We start from the raw sequence: 14,172 nt of genomic DNA, 5'->3' as shown, positions 1-14,172 counted from the left end.
CAAAGGTGACCAATTCGAACAAATCTTAACTTATTCTAAAATTTGATGCTATTTCCGACATTTTTTGCTTTCATTCAATAAAATTTAAAGAAAAATTTAAAAATTATGACATTTGACTTTGTTGCAGTTTTTTTTATCTCATCCTGTATACTACAACAATTTAGAAATAACTGACTGGCTGACCGAGAATCAATGCCGAGACGATACGACTGACGCTAAAATCGTAAAGTTCTGCACGAGGATCAGTCTCGGTGTGTAGACATGTGATAAGTCTGGATTTGGAAATTCGTATTAAAAGGATACGAAAAGTAATTAAATATACCGACAGCTATGAGCTAAAATTCTGAAATTTGGAATAAGAATCGCTGATGGTGTGCAGAATGAATGTATCAACGGGTTATTGGAAATTCGAACTTTAAGGTTACGAAAAGTTCTAAAATGGTAGCAAACTTGTAAAATTGTACATTTTGCTATTATGTGAACGCCTAGAGCTAAAAACTTGGTATGACAATCATGGTTGGAATGTAAATTTGAGATATGAAGGTCGTTTTGGAAATGTGTACTAAGTGTGCGAAATGTACGAAATCTTACCAAATTTGGAACAATTTGGTTTAGGATGAATGAATGAATGTAGAATTTTGAAATTTTTGTATTGGGGTCCCTGTTAGTGGTTGGTTTGTGATATAGAGGTGGTTTTGGTCCTACATGGGCACGAGGAGTACTAATTTGTACTATATTTGGTATTGGGTGAATAAATAATACTCTGCAATTAAGGTCGCTATTCATGTGTATGAACATATGGAGGTGGTTTTGGAAATGTATACTATAATTGTATGGAAAGTACTGAATGGTACCATATTTGGTATTGCAATAACTGTTGGTGTCAGAGCTTGAGAGGGCTGAAATCCTGAAATTTGATATAGGTGTTACTGTTGGTGTCTGTGTTTAAGATATAGAGATGATTTTGGAGGAGTACTTACTTTGGTATTGAGTGAAGGAATAGAGCTGAAATCCTGAAATTTGACATGTCACTGTTGGTGTCTGTGGTTACAATATGAAGGTGGTTTCGGAAATGTGTACCATAATTGTACGATAGGTACTAAATGGTACTTAAGTTTCTGTAGGTATCTGTAATTGAGATATGGAGGTGGTTTCGGAAGAGGGCAACTGTTCGAAAGGTACTAAATGGTACATAATTTGGTATTGTATCAAGGGATAGGCCTGGAATTCTCAAATTTAACATTGACGTCTCTATTGGTGTCTGAAATTAAGATATGGAGGTAGTTTGTACAAAAATTGTACGAAAAGTACTTAATTTGGTATTGGAGGTCTGTCTTTGTATCTGGAATTGAGTTATGGGAGTGGTTTTGGAAAAGTGTACTATATTTGATATTGACATCTCTATTGGTTTCTGAAAGTAAGATATGGAGGTGGTTTTGGAAATATGTACAAAAATTGTACGACAAGCAATAAATTTGGTTTTGGGTGGGGGGTAGGTCTGGAATCCTCAAATTTGATATTAAGATGTCTGTTGGCGTCTGTGTTTTCGTCATATATTTATGCGGAAAGTATTAAATGGTACAAAATTTGGTATTGGGTGAGGGATAGGGCAGAAATCCTCAAATTTAATGTTGAGGTCCCTCTTGGTATCTAGAATTGAGCTATGGAGGTGGTTTTGGATGTGTGTACTATAATTGTACGAAAAGTACAAGTACAGTGTCTAGGATGGAGGGAGGTAGATTGTTATGGATATGCGTTCTAAATGTTAGTAACTTTGGTATTGGGTGAAGGGATGTGATGTTGAGGTCTCTTTTGGTATTTGGAATTGAGATATGGATGTGGTTTCGGATATGCAAACTATATTTGTACAAAAAGTACTAAATAGTACTAAATTTGATATTGGGTGAAGAAATAGAGCAGAATTCCTCAAATTTGATATTAAGGTCACTGTTGGTTTCAATGGTTGACATATGGAGACGAAAAATTGGATCTGGGTCCATTGTACAATGTTTTGACTATTGGGCTTTCATTGTAAAATCTGAAGAATTCAGTTTTTGCTCCATTTTGCGATCAACTTAAATCGCAATAGGGTTCTTTTCTGACCCTATCCCAACACTCAGAATGATGTGAGTATCAGACGATAATTGCGATACAATACCCTCTACAAATAGTGTTGCCAGATACAAAGTCAAAACGAAAAATTCGAAAGTGAAGTCTAATTCAAAACAAAAAAATAAAAAGACAAAAAAAAAAAAATCCCAAAATTCAAATTTTTATTTATTTTTTTACGCGATTTTTATACCCTCAACCATACAATGGAGGGCATATTAAATTTATCATTCCGCTTGCAACACCTCGATTGTTGTTGTTATATACATTCTTGTTCAGAGTAAAATTTTAAGTCGATTTAGCGATGTCCGTCTTTCTCTAGAAATCCTGATAGACCCCGTATAACGGTACCTCCCGATTTTCGGAATTTTGAAGATTGTTTTCTTGTCTTTTTTATTTTAATTAAAACGGATTGATATTCTAGGTTAACATATTCTACTCTTTTCAATATTTTATTTTACTTTGATAAACATAATGGTGGAGTATATAAAAAGACTCTGCCTAAGCCTCTAAGAATTTGTGAAAAGGCCATTCTGAACTGGTGAATATTGTCAAAAACCAGTCCAGTTATTTGGCTATCAACAGTAATGTTACGACCAGAAGTGCCCTTTACGTGTATTTGGGATTTTGTAGGAGTTAAAATTTTTGGCGGTTTTGTGGAGAATGTGAGTTTTTTTTTCGCAAAAGTTAAGCTGAATTTCACCTCATACACCCTATCAAATTCGTAGGCTCCTGCACTGCTTAAGCTCTTACTCCATGCAAAATTCAGCGATTGGCCTTTAATTGTAGCCTGTGGAGCAGCTCCAAAATAAGGATTTTTTGTTTTTTGGTTCATATTAACCGCTTCAAATAAAAAAGGGCTTATATTCTAGCCCCAACTCCATTCAAAATTTCGTGCGAATCGTCCCATAATTGCGATCTGTAGCGTGCTTACAAATTAACATGGACAGATAGACGGACGAATACACATAACTAGATTAGCTCAGCTCGTTGAGATAGAAAAATCCATATGTGACGTCGTATGTTTGAACTTTTTTGGGGAAGGTATTTGTTGCAGTGGACCGATATTGTTCATTTTCGCACCTAACCTAGCATGAATGTAAATGTTAGGATTTGCAAAGCTGGAGGAATTATCGGATTATCCTTTCCTTGTCTCTGCAGTAATTTTTTTTTTTTTTTTTTTTTTTTTTGAAAAATTCGACCTTTTATTGAGGAGGTACCAGAAGGAGTGGACCGATATTGTTCATCTCCGATATCGATCTAAGCTTGATAATAATATGCCGATGTACCAAGTAGCACCAAAGCGAATGTTCCCTTAAAGAGTTATCGTGCGCACCAGCCAACAATCCAACCAGACATACGGACATCGCTAGATCGACTACAAATGTTCTGCTACGAATTTGGTTCTTAAACCGTTATTTCGCACCTTTTGGTCGTATCGAATGATATATACCCTCTGTATGACTGAGGGTATAAATGCAAATTTGAACAAATTTGGACCTCCTTTCTTGTGAAGGTGCCCAAAATGTATTAAACCACAACTAAAGACATAACAGCAGTGAACGAAGTTTTTAAGTTGCGAAATGTACCAAGACATTTTATTTTAACAAAAGAATCTCAAATTCTTTTCCCAACACCAAACAGACAAAGTTTTGACCAATTTTTTTATCTTCTGGCAAAGAGCAACAATTTCCGAAATCTTAGCAAAATAAACACAACGAACAAACACCCAGAGAGCAGATCTTAACGATCAACTTCCGCTGATTGGCGATTTTCTCATTAGATATTTTGACGGTTAAAAGTTGTGTATTTGTAATTTGGTGTTTGCAGATTTTTTGTTTTTGTTATTTTGGAGATCAATGGCCAATGTTGCCATTTGCTGGATGGGGGTTCTGGCTGTGATTCTCCCTTCCTACCTCCCAAAAAACAATACATAAACACTTTTTTCGTTGTTTTGGCACCCAGAAATAATTATTAACAAGAATGTTTGCTATTTGTTTAGTCCATTGTTATTTTGATACGTTTTTTTTTTTTTTTTTGCAGATTTCAGATTTTTTGTTTGTTTTTCATTTCTTGCACAATTTTGTAATTTTATGGACTTTTTTGCCAGCTAAGTTCTCAAGCGTTTAATTATATTGTTGAGCAAGTGTTGCTTGCCGGCGAAGGTCATTTCTAAAGAACTAGCTAAGCAAAACAAAACAAAGACCGTTGATGCTGTTGTAATACCAGAAGTCTGCAAAAATCTTGATGATGATGACATTGATGGTGGACACAAGGGAGAGGGTTGCAGATGGGAGCCGTTTCGGTGGTAATGTAATACTTATTTTACTTTGTTATACCCTCCACCAAAAAAGGTATGGAGGGTATATTAAGTTCGTCATTCCGTTTGTAACTCATCGAAATAATCATTTTAGACCCAACAAAGTATATATATTCTTGATCAGCGTAAAATTGTAAGACGATTTAGCCCTGTCCGTCCGTCTGTCCGTCTGTTGTAATCACGCTACAGTCTAAACGAATTAAGATAGGAAGCACAGATCTCTCTTTTGTCTGCAGGCAGGTCAAGTTCAAAGATGGGCTATATCGGTCCACGATATAGTATAGCCCCCATATAACGGTACCCCCCGATATTCGGTATTTTGATGATTTTACCCACATTTTTCAACGGAATTGTCTGAAAATCCACACAAGGAGTTCCTAGTGGGTACTTTATACCTCGGCAGAGAATTATCTATATAGGTCCACAATATCGTATAGCCCCCATATAACGGTACCCCCCGATATTCGGTATTTTGATGATTTTACCCACATTTTTCAATGGAATTGTCTGAAAATCCACAAAAGGAGTCCCTTGTGGGCATTTACCCAATTTACCCTTGTGGGCATTTACCTTCCCAAAAAGAATTGTCTATATAGGTCCACGAAATCGTATATCCCCCATATAACTGTAACCCCCGATATTCGGTATTTTGATGATGTTAGCCACGCTTTACAATGGAATTGTCTTAAAATTAACACAAGTAGTTCCTTGTGAGTACTTCACCCCCTGAGAAAGAATTGTCTATACAGGTCCACGATATCGTATATCCCCCATGTAACGGTACCTCCTGATATTCGGTATTTTATGATTTTACCCACATTTTTTAACAGAATTGTCTGAAAATCCATACAAAGAGTTCCTTGTGAGTACTTTACACGCAGACATAGATTTGTCTTTATAGGTCCACAATATCGTATATCCCCCCATATATCGGCACCTTCCTATATTAGATACTTTAAAGATTATAAAAGAATTTTTATTGGATTTTATTTATTTTTTTTTTTTTTTTGAAAATTTTCTAATTCGTTCCAAATGGTGGAGGGTATTCAAAGTTCGGCCCGGCCGATCTTAGTGCTTTTTTACTTGTTTTGTTTCTACCTTTCTAATGATTAGATTGGCTACTGGTAGATAATTCTGTTTCGTATATTGTCATTTACAACTGATTTCATACATATTCATGTGACAAAGTTATTTCCATTGTTAGCGGTTCTACGCGGGCTGGGAAGTGCTGCTAATTCTTTACAGAATGTAAAAATAATGGCATGTGTCCGAAACTATGCATATATTTTCTTAGCACGAAATGGAATCGTATTCATTTGTTGCTTTTCATTAAATTTTTAAAATTTAAAATTAACCATTAAATTAATTTTTTTAAAATTTAATTTCAAAAATTTACCAAAATTTTGTCAAGCTGTTGCGATAATTATTCACTCAATTTTGATAATTCAAAAAAATACATTTTCATAAGCAAATTAACCCAGCTAACCCTCGCCACGTTGGATTCAATTACATTATTGTTTTATTAAATTCCGTATTCATTTGTTGCATTTTATTTAATTTTTAAAAATAAAATTTAAACATTAAAATAAATTTTCTAAAATTGAATTTCCAAAATTTACCAAAATTGCTTCTGAGGTCCTTGCTGCTTCGATAATTATTCACTCAGTTTTGATAATCCAAAAAATTAAATTTTCATAAGTAAATTAACCCAGCCAACCCTCACCACATTGGATTCAATTACATTATTGTTTTATTAAATTCCAAAAAAAAAAAAAAAAAAATATATATATTCCAGCGCAAAAAATTGTTTTCATGTCATTGCATTCTTATCTACTCCAGGAAATGTTCGAAACGCCCCAAGATATTTGGCAAATGCGGTGAAAAAAAAAATCAACAATCTGCAAATGGACAATTCGATCGCTTGTCCAAATACCATTACAAGCCTTAGTCATGGTCCGCCACAATTTCGCTATGGCAGTAGCCCACACTAACGTTTTCTCATCTTGTACAACGCCCAACAATTTTTTCCTCTATTTTTTTTTTTGGTTTGGCGGGTCGAACAATGGGCCATAAAATGTTACGGACCACAATCACCATAACATAATGTTACACATTCGAGGTGCTCGAATGGGTTCAGAGGGAGACGATGAGGCATAGACAAGATTGAATGTTGCAAATTGTTGGTAGCTATTGTTGAAGTTGGCGTTTGTTTTTCCTATCAAAGTTCGGTCAATGGTCGATCGCAACATATGTCGGGCAATAGGTGAAACAGTTTTTTTTTCCCCCAAATGCATTCATGGAATAGTTTGCCGCAAGTTAAAGCCAAAACACACACAAACACACATACTGAGAAATTTTCAAAATATATTAAATGGTTGGGAAGGCTTAAATTAAAAGGAGGTTACTGGGTGAAAAAATGTGGATTTTGATTCATTTGAAATTATTTGTAAAAGGACAAGCCAATGGTCCTCGATGAAAAGGCCAGCTACGGGTCGTCAATGAGAAGACCAGCAACTGGTCCTCAATGAGAAGACCAGCCACTGGTCCTCTACGAGAAGACTAGCTACTGGTCCTCTAAGAGAAGACCAGCTACTGGTCCTCTACGAGAAGACCAACTATTGATCCCCTATGAGAAGACCAGCTCTACTGGTCCTCTATGAGAAGAACAGCCCTACTGGTCCTCTAGGAGAAGACCTGCTACTGATCCTCTAAGAGAAGATCAGCTACTGGTCCTCTAGGAGAAGACCAGCTTCTATTAGCCAAAAAGCTATTGGTCTTCTATGAAAAGACCTTCTCCGGTCTTCCAAGAGCCGACCAGCTAATGGTCTTCTATGAAAAGACCTTTTGGTCTTCTATGAAAAAACCTTCCGGTCTTCTAGGAGAAGACCTTCATCTCTTCTAGGAGAAGACCTTCTCTGGTCTTTTATGAGAAGACCTTCTCTGGTCTTCTATGAGAAGACCTTCTCTGGTCTTCTATGAGAAGACCTTCTGGTCTTCTCTATACGAAGACCTTCTGGTCTTCTCTATAAGAAGACCTTCTGGTCTTCTCTATACGAAGACCTTCTGGTCTTCTCTATACGAAGACCTTCTGGTCTTCTCTATACGAAGACCTTCTGGTCTTCTCTATACGAAGACCTTCTGATCTTCTCTATACGAAGACCTTCTGGTCTTCTCTATACGAAGACCTTCTGGTCTTCTCTATACGAAGACCTTCTGGTCTTCTCTATACGAAGACCTTCTGGTCTTCTATGAGAAGACATTCCCTGGTCTTCTATACGAAGACCCACTGCTGGTCTTCTATACGAACACCTTCTGCGGTCTTCTATACGAAGACCTTCTGCGAAGAAAGACCAGATCTTCTCTATACGAAGACCTTCTGGTCTTCTCTATACGAAGACCTTCTGGTCTTCTCTATACGAAGACCTTCTGGTCTTCTCTATACGAAGACCTTCTGGTCTTCTATGAGAAGACATTCCCTGGTCTTCTATACGAAGACCCACTGCTGGTCTTCTATACGAACACCTTCTGCGGTCTTCTATACGAAGACCTTCTGCGTTCTTCTATACGAAAACCTTCTCCGGTCTTCTATACGATGACCTTCTCCGGTCTTCTATACGAAGACCTTCTCCGGTCTTCTATACGAAGACCTTCTCCGGTCTTCTATACGAAGACCTTCTGGTCTTCTATACGAAGACCTTCTCCGGTCTTCTATACGAAGACCTTCTGGTCTTCTATGAGAAGATCTTCTCCGATATTCTTCAGAAGACCTTGAGGTCTTCCCTGAGAAGACCATCTGGTTCCTTATAGAAGACCTTCCGGTCTTCTATTGGAAATCCTCCGGGTCTTCTATGAAAAGACCTTCTCTTCTTCTATGAGAAGACCTTTAGAAGACCTTTTTTTCCTTATCTAAAATATTTAATATTCAAATTAAATATTGAAATATTCACTTCTTTATCTCTGCCTAAATTATGAATTATTAAATTTTATGTCCTCCTTCTTCTCCTGAAAACTGTCCAATTAGACAATTAATATTTGTTTGTTATAATTCCATCGATGAATGTTAGTCCAAGAGAATATTTGAACTCTGTTTAACATTTGAGCAATTTTATTGGAAAACGTGAATGACTACTTTTGGAAAGTCCTCTGTGCGGCTTCTGGCTAATGTCATTGCATTTGCAGTTCGTTTAGTTAATCTCATGACAATCATCTAATTTTCAATGTTGATTTTTATACCCTACAACACTATGTGTTGGGGGTATTATAAGTTTGATTGGGCCAGAATTTATGTAACACCTCGAAATATTGGTTTCCCATATAGGAAAGTATATATGGATCTTCCTAGCTCGCCGAGCTGAGTCGATCTAGCTATGTATGTCCGTCCGTCCGTCTGTCCGTCTGTCCGTCTGTCCGTCTGTCCATGTTAATTTGTAATCACTCTACAGGTCGCAATTATGGCCCGATCTTCACAAAATTCAGAATGGAGGTGGGGCTTAGGTCAGAATAGAACCCTATTTCTTTTGGAGATGATCGCCAAATGTTTAGGGGTTGAAATGGACCAAATACTGAAAAAATGTCGGATTTTGCAGTAGCTATACAGGTCGCAATTATAGACCAATCGACGCGGAATTTCGCATGTAGCTAGAGATTAGGTCGGGGAAGAAGCCTACCAATTTGGGTGGCCATCGGATAATATTTAGCGGGTAAAATAGACCATATCTTTTGTGTTGAAAAAATTCAAAATTTTTCATTAAACCGCGATTTTTTTAAATACCGGCGAAATCACAAAGCCATGACAAGGTTACTTCTGACCTTTACATTGATGTTAACATCCAACAAATCGGATATATAGCGAAATATGTGCGATATATATGTCTATCAAAGAAGATATGCTTGAAAGATCTCTTATATGTCGAGAACGGCTGAACTGATTTCGACAGTTCGCATTAATTCAGAATGGCATCTTGGCAGGAAAGAAAAAACGTCTAAAAAAATCGCATAAAAATATCTCCATGAAGATGAAAATGTTGATTTTTTTAAATTTTCTCATATTTTTTTCAATTTTGTCATATTTTTGGCATATTTTCATTTTGAATTAAACATTTGGTAATATTTCTACAGCTAACAAAACTAAGTAGTTAGGATATCAGGATATCATATACAGATCGCATTTATGGCCCGATCCTTACGAAAATTTGCATGGGGATAAGATGAGGGTCAGAATAGAAGCCTACTCTTTTTGGAGATGATCGCCATATATTTAGGGGTTGAAATGGACCAAAAAACTGCAAAATTGTCAGCAGGTCGTAATTATCAACCGATCCTCACGCACATTTGAATGGGGGTTACCGGACATTGCAAAAGCCAAGCAATTTTGAATGGCCATCCAAAAATATTCAATGTGTGAAATAGTTTGCCAACTTTTGTAGACAAAATACGAAAATGTCCATTCCAGTGACTTTTTGGAGAATTCACAGATACAGGAAAGACGCACTTCTGACTATTTCGTTAACGCTGATTTCGTTGAAGAATATAGTCAAATTTCTGTATCTCATATAGATGCGTTTCAGTCAAAAACCAATAATAAATGTTAATCTTTTGCCACTTGTGAGAGATTATAGGTCTTTGGGAAATATTGGTTCCAGATCTAGGAAGACCATTTACGTGCAACATCTACCAATAAATTGGAAATGAGCAAATTAGTTTAAGTTGCTATTATTCGAAAATTAGAGAACGAAACCTGATGGTTTTCTTTATTATTTGGAACAATATCTTGTGGAATTCTTTCGAGTATCTCGCCTATATAAACTGTATCATTTATTATAGTGTTGTAGGGTATTTAACGGTCGGCCCCGCTCGACTGTAGCCTTTGCTTACTTGTTTTTTGTTGTCGTTTTGTTTTGGGCTACCAATGGTGGCTCTTCTGGCAGCCATTAGCCATGGCATGATGATGGGGTATATTTTTATATTTGTTTGTCAATAATCTCAATGAAGATTTCGATAATAACCTTCATTGATTTTTGCCACGAGTATCGTTAGACAGCAGCAACAACAACGAAAATAGCAACCAATATTGTAATCCTGCAACTGAGGCATCCAACCGCTGTTATTTTGAATTTTGAAGTCATTGTCATTGTTTAAGTGTTGTTGTGGTTGTTGTTGCCATTTTTATTTTGCATTGCATAAAGTTCATTATTGTCGACGATGTTCTAGTTAGCCATCGCCACTGGTGATGGTGGCCCGTCGTCGTTTTAACCCATAATGACTGGAGGTATTAGCAGTTGGCCAGCCGGCCATGTGTTTGCATAAAATTGACCATTTCAATTAACATGACTCTGGTGATTCGTTTTGGTTTTTGACATTTGTAATCATCGACTGCTTCACTTTTCGAAAGGTCATCATCATCATCGTCAGCCATTGTCATTGTTGGTCCGCGTGACAACAAGTGCACGGAATTTGTTACAGTTTTCTTAATGTGATTCTCCTTTTTTAAAATGTAATCGCATGGAATTTTTTTTTTTTAGCATTCATTTGGGGGAAATTTAAGGATACATAGACTTGAAGTTTTGGACAAATATTTGGAGAATATTTAAATACCTTTTAAAAGGATTTTGAAGAAAAATTTAGAGGTTGAGGGTATTCGAAGTTCGGCTCAACACAACTTACAGCATTTTTATTTTTTTAAAACAAAATGATTGACATTTTGGTCCTCTATACTTTTGAATACACTACTGTTGGTACAATATTTTATGCAAAAATCTTTTACTATTGGTCTGTTGATCCTTGAAAAACATTTTTTAATATTGGCCTGTTGGTCCTTGAAAAAATATTGTTTAAAAATCCGCGCTTATTTGGTCTGTTGGTCCTTGAAAAAATATTGGTCCTTGAAAAAATATTGTTTAAAAATCCGCGCTTATTTGGTCTGTTGGTCCTTGAAAAAATATTGGTCCTTGAAAAAATATTGTTTAAAAATCCACGCTTATTTGGTCTGTTGGTCCTTGGATTTTTAGTAAATCATGGAGCATGTCTAAAACGGAAGTTGCTTCAAGGCCAACAGATGTGGATTTTTAAACAAATACAGGGTGAGATAAAAAAAGTGCAACCAACTTCAGACTATTGTCATTTCTAAGCCACTCGTCCGAAAGCTGTTAAAATTATTCCAGTGACAGCTCATTACATTGTTTACAAGCATACAAAAGCATTTTGGTGAGAATTTTCCCGAAAAAAAAGTTATTCGTGATGGAAGTCAAGCGTGATGGTGAGATTTCTTTATATTTGGCTGGAAAAGCACAAGTGGCTATCGTTAGAGCACTCCAGCATTTAAATGTGAATTAAAATTTTTTGTGTCTCGCATCGTGATACTTGTAGCATAGCCCGACGTCGAGGAAATGGACGGAAGAAAACAGCAATATCAGCAGAAATGGTTCGAAAAGTAAAGAAGCGACTTGATCGGAACCCCCGTCACAGTGGCCGAAAAATGGCTCGTGAGCTGAACATAGCGTAATATCCCAATCGGCAAATATAGAAAAATGAGCTCGGGGTGAAGCCATTGAAATTCCAAAAAGTACACCGCAACAGAAAGAAAAATAGACTCAAAAGAGCTAAAGAGTTGCTTCGCTTGGCCGAAATTGATGAGCTGCCGAATTTGGGTTTCTCCGATGAAAAAAAATTCGTTGTCCAGCAGTTTGTAAACAAACAAAATGATCGTGTTTACTTGCCAAAGAGGTCAGCTAAAAATGTGCACCTTCGGTTGGCCAACAGAACTCAAGCGCCAACCATGATTTGATATTTGAAGTTCGTAGTGGGTACTACAACCTATGACAAAAATTTTCGTAATTAGGTCCACGTCTTCGTATAGTCTCCATATAGCAGTTTTCATTTAAGTGGTAATTTTTGGATTTTTTTGTTTTTTTTTTTTTCTTTTTGAAAATTTTCAGTTTTCTTCCAAATGGTGGAGAGTATTAAAAGTTCGGCCCGGCCGAACTTAGCTTCTTTTTCATTAAAAACAAAACCAAATATATATTTTTCTATTTGATTTCAGACCAGTTTACTAAGTACACTGTCCATTTTGTTGGATCAAAGTCATCTGACCGATGTTGCCATATCGGCTGAGGGTGGACACTGCGTGCCCATCGTGTTGTGCTCAGTGCCTGTAGTTAATTTTTCCTAGAGATATTTCGGACCCTGGATAATACCCATCATTCGGTGATAATTTTACCAGGAGCTTCATTTCAGGCCATTGTTTCTCTGCTAACCTTTATGTACTCGAGTGAGGTGAATGTCTATGAGGAATAAATACCCACCCTACTTAGTTTGGCGGAGACATTGGTCATCAAGGATCTGGCAGATGTTCACAACAATGTATGGTATCAGAAATATTAAAATAAGTCCATAATAATAATAATAATTTCTCTTGAAAATTTACAGAAACCCTCACACAAACCTGCAGGGGACTTAGAGGATCCCAAGGAACCAGAAAATCCCAAACACCACCCACACCACCGTCCTCATCCTCATCACAGGCTAACTCAAACAATTTCACCATGCCACAAACACCCCTGCAGCCCTCTTCAAGTGCCTTGGCAGCCACCAGTCTACCTCCCTCCCCCTTTGCCCGCTACTTAATACTGTATTAAATTCCACATTCCCTTCTCCTCTGGAGAATTTTTTCCTCAAATCCTTACAATTCTATCCGAATCTAATGCATCAGCCCTTGAATTTTTCTCAAACTGCCCTGAACAAGACTTCGGAAATATTGGCCAAATATCAGCAGCAGTGTAATTTATATCAGGCCAATTTGGCCATGTTTCCGCCAACCAACACTGAAGAGGCAAATCCTAATGAGGACATGCATGGCAGCAAACGCTTTTATACGTGTCTAGAGAAGAAATGTCCCCTAACCGGGAGACAAATGGGTAGCTCCAATTCCCTGTCAGTGTGTCAGCTGAAAGACATGAAACGCATTGATAACAGCTGATGGTGGCTCTCCGCTCATACTAATCGATCGTGGCATCAGAATAAATGCCAAATATTATAGCGAAAATATTCTGGTGGGTGTATTAAAGCCTTTGGCACGCAAACATTGTGGCCGCAGACCTTGGACATTTAAACAGCACCATTGCACTCAGCACGCGCCACTCAAGAATGGTTACAAAATGAGGTTCCTCGCTTCATTTCCAGCGCCCAATGGCCACCAAAGTCTACGGATACCAATCCGTTGGACTATTGTATCTGGAGTATTTTGGAAATAAAGGTTGAAACTGAAAAGTACCAAAGTGAAGATCACTTCAAGCAAGCGTTTCGCCGGGAATGGGCCAAAATACCGCAGAACAACCATCGGGCAGCGTGTAAAGGTTTCTTTGGCCCTTTGAAGGTCATAATTCGTGCCAAAGGTGACCAGTTAGAACAAATCTCAACTTATTTTAAAATTTGAAGCTATTTCCGACTTTTTTGCTTTAATTCAATAAAATTAATGAAAATTATGACGTTTGACTTTGTTGCTGTTTTTTTTTTATCTCACCCTGTATTCGGAGGATTTTTTATGGTCCATAAACATGGATTTTTAACAAATACTAATGTCCATTAACTATAATTTTTTTTAGAAATATTTGGAGAATATTTAAAGGTCCATTTTTTTATTTGGGGGGGGGGGGGGGGGTTGTGTATTTATAGCTTCAGTAATGTCGATTCAGTAATGTTGATTTTTTGGAGGATATGTAAAGGCTCATAAGGAATATTCAAAGGTC

The 14,172-nt window shown here is 37.0% G+C and overlaps 1 pseudogene; it reads left to right on the top strand.

Annotated features, from left to right (window-relative positions):
• The first annotated feature begins 2,696 nt into the window (after window positions 1–2,696).
• Window positions 2,697–13,837, top strand: LOC109613606 (uncharacterized; annotated as a pseudogene).
• The last annotated feature ends 335 nt before the right edge of the window (window positions 13,838–14,172 follow it).

The sequence above is a fragment of the Musca domestica genome, unplaced genomic scaffold (assembly GCF_030504385.1).
Source record: "Musca domestica strain aabys unplaced genomic scaffold, Musca_domestica.polishedcontigs.V.1.1 38, whole genome shotgun sequence".
Classification (NCBI taxonomy): domain Eukaryota; kingdom Metazoa; phylum Arthropoda; class Insecta; order Diptera; family Muscidae; genus Musca; species Musca domestica.
Note: the sequence above shows the minus strand (reverse complement) of the source record. Positions and strands in the feature narration are given on the sequence as shown.